The following is a 2,310-nucleotide window of genomic DNA, read 5'->3' as shown; positions in this document are numbered from 1 at the left end:
TTGAGTGCGCTGGCCTTATGAGTCCCCGGCTAAATTACCCACAGGTGTGAGCAATCAGCAGAACACTGAGGCCCCTCCCAGGGGTGAAGATGCCGACTCGGAGGGAGACACACTGGCACACACCCGGACCATGACACATTGTGAAAAGACTAAATCTCTGAATCACAACGGTTTCTATGAAAACATGTTGTTTTGTGGGGATAATATGACAAATCTTTTGTGGTCCCTTTTAATGATCTATGGTAATTAATAAAGAGGAAGGAAGAAGAGGAAGCTTGAACAGGGGTTTTGTCTATTTTCATGAGAAGTAACAGCATAGACATATTTTAACGAAAAAACACGTTTTTTTTCATCATAAAGATTGTGATGTGAAGCATCAGCTGTAGGTTAAAGTGTCACTTCAGTAAAGCTGCTGGGAGAAAGAAGTGAAGACACACGTTTTAACAGAAGGCTTAAAACACCAAAAAAACTCCAATATCATTTTTTTCTTAAATGTAAAGAATATAAACTGTTAAGACAATGAGTTTTACTTCGTACTGTCCATGTTATGTTGTAGTATCCATTTATGTTGTAGGCTTCTTTGCTTTGTGGACTATAAAAAAAATTGACGAATTCACGAAATAAACTAGACTTTTACAGTCTGCATCTTTACTGTTTTTTCTGCTTTTGTTCACTCCTAGTTTGACAAAAAAAAACCCCAAAACAAAACACCACAGACACCCACTAACAACAAACACAAAACCCACAAACTATTAGCTGCTTTTTTTCCCTAAACACAGGAGCAAATAACTGTGATGTACTTGTAAGGAAAGTGAACCCGTAACTAATTGAAAGCAGGCCACAGCTGAGTCAGGGCTAACAGAAATAAGACCATGCGGTGTCCAGAGTGCCTATACATGCAGTGGGATATTCCAACACATTTGAAAGACTCATTTTGTACCTCAGGAGGGGACCCCGTATAAAGGAGGCAGATAAGTCACATGTGATAGGTTTGTAGCATAAACCTATTCGCTGGAACGTTGAGGACAATTTGCTATACAGCAAAAAGCAAGACACAAGGTACCAAAGTTCTCTGGTTTACTCATGCATGAGGGAGACCTGCCTAGAGCCAAGTGTCGTTCCACCACTTGACCTCCGTCAGACTCTCAGCCAGGTTCCCCATAGCACTCCTTTTATTGTGGTTACATGAATATGCATAGGGTCATTAACATATAACATCTTACATAGGTATACATGTGAACAAAGAATACTGTGTGTGTGTGTGTGTGTGATTTGTGTGAGGTCAAGATGTGACCCTGTGAAGACACCCCAAACGCTGGTGCCAGGAGCGGGTCCATCTGAACAAAAGGCTCTTATGCTTAAAGAGATATACATATGTTTGCTATGACATATATCAACAAAGAGAAAATACGACCTCTCCTAGGAGGTGTGTAATCTATGCCAGAACACTCTGTAGAGGAGTGAACGCACCCCCCTCTTCACGCTACACAGTTGTTACAGACCTCCTAGGATGAGACATTTTTTCAATCTACAATTGATTATATACTTCTAAGCATATATGAGTAAATATTTCTTAATACAAATGACAATAATAAAATCTAAACCCATCAACATGGTTCAGTCGTTGCTCCAAGTAAAACCTATTGAAATCAGCGATTCTGAGAGTCACATTGTGGATATGTTTATTGCTGGACAACACGGCTAACAGCCTCACACACTCTTTAGACTTTAGAAGTTTTTTGTGTAATGGTTTAGTCTCTCACACTGTTAGATTTGTATTGTTCATTGTCATTTATGCTTTGAAATATTTACTCATATATGCTTAGAAGTATATAATCATTTGTAGATTGAAAAAATGTCTCATCCTAGGAGGTCTGTAACAACTGTGTAGCGTGAAGAGGGGGGTGCGTTCACTCCTCTACAGAGTGTTCAGGCATAGATCACACACGTCCTAGGGGAGGTCGTATCTTCTCTTGCTCATATATGGTATAGCAAACACACGTATATCCGTGTGAGTGTAAGAGCCTTTTGTTTAGATGGACCGCTAGACTCCTGGCACCAGCTTTAGGGAGCCTTCATGGGGTCACACTCTGGCCCCACACACACACACACACACTTACACAACGCACAGGCAAGGTACTCTTTGTGTGTATGTAGACGTCATATGTTAATGAATCCATGTATATTCATGTAACCTCAATAAAAGAGCAGTGTTACGGGGGAGCGGACGAGAGCGACTGGGGTCAAGCGAAGGAACGGCGCTTGTCGTGGTTCTCTCCCTCATGCATGAGTAACATAAAGAACTTTGCC

This window comes from Pundamilia nyererei, unplaced genomic scaffold, assembly GCF_000239375.1.
Source record: "Pundamilia nyererei isolate P.nyererei 1_Seehausen unplaced genomic scaffold, PunNye1.0 scaffold00060, whole genome shotgun sequence".
In the NCBI taxonomy this organism is placed as follows: Eukaryota; Metazoa; Chordata; class Actinopteri; order Cichliformes; family Cichlidae; genus Pundamilia; species Pundamilia nyererei.
This window is presented reverse-complemented; position numbering follows the sequence as displayed.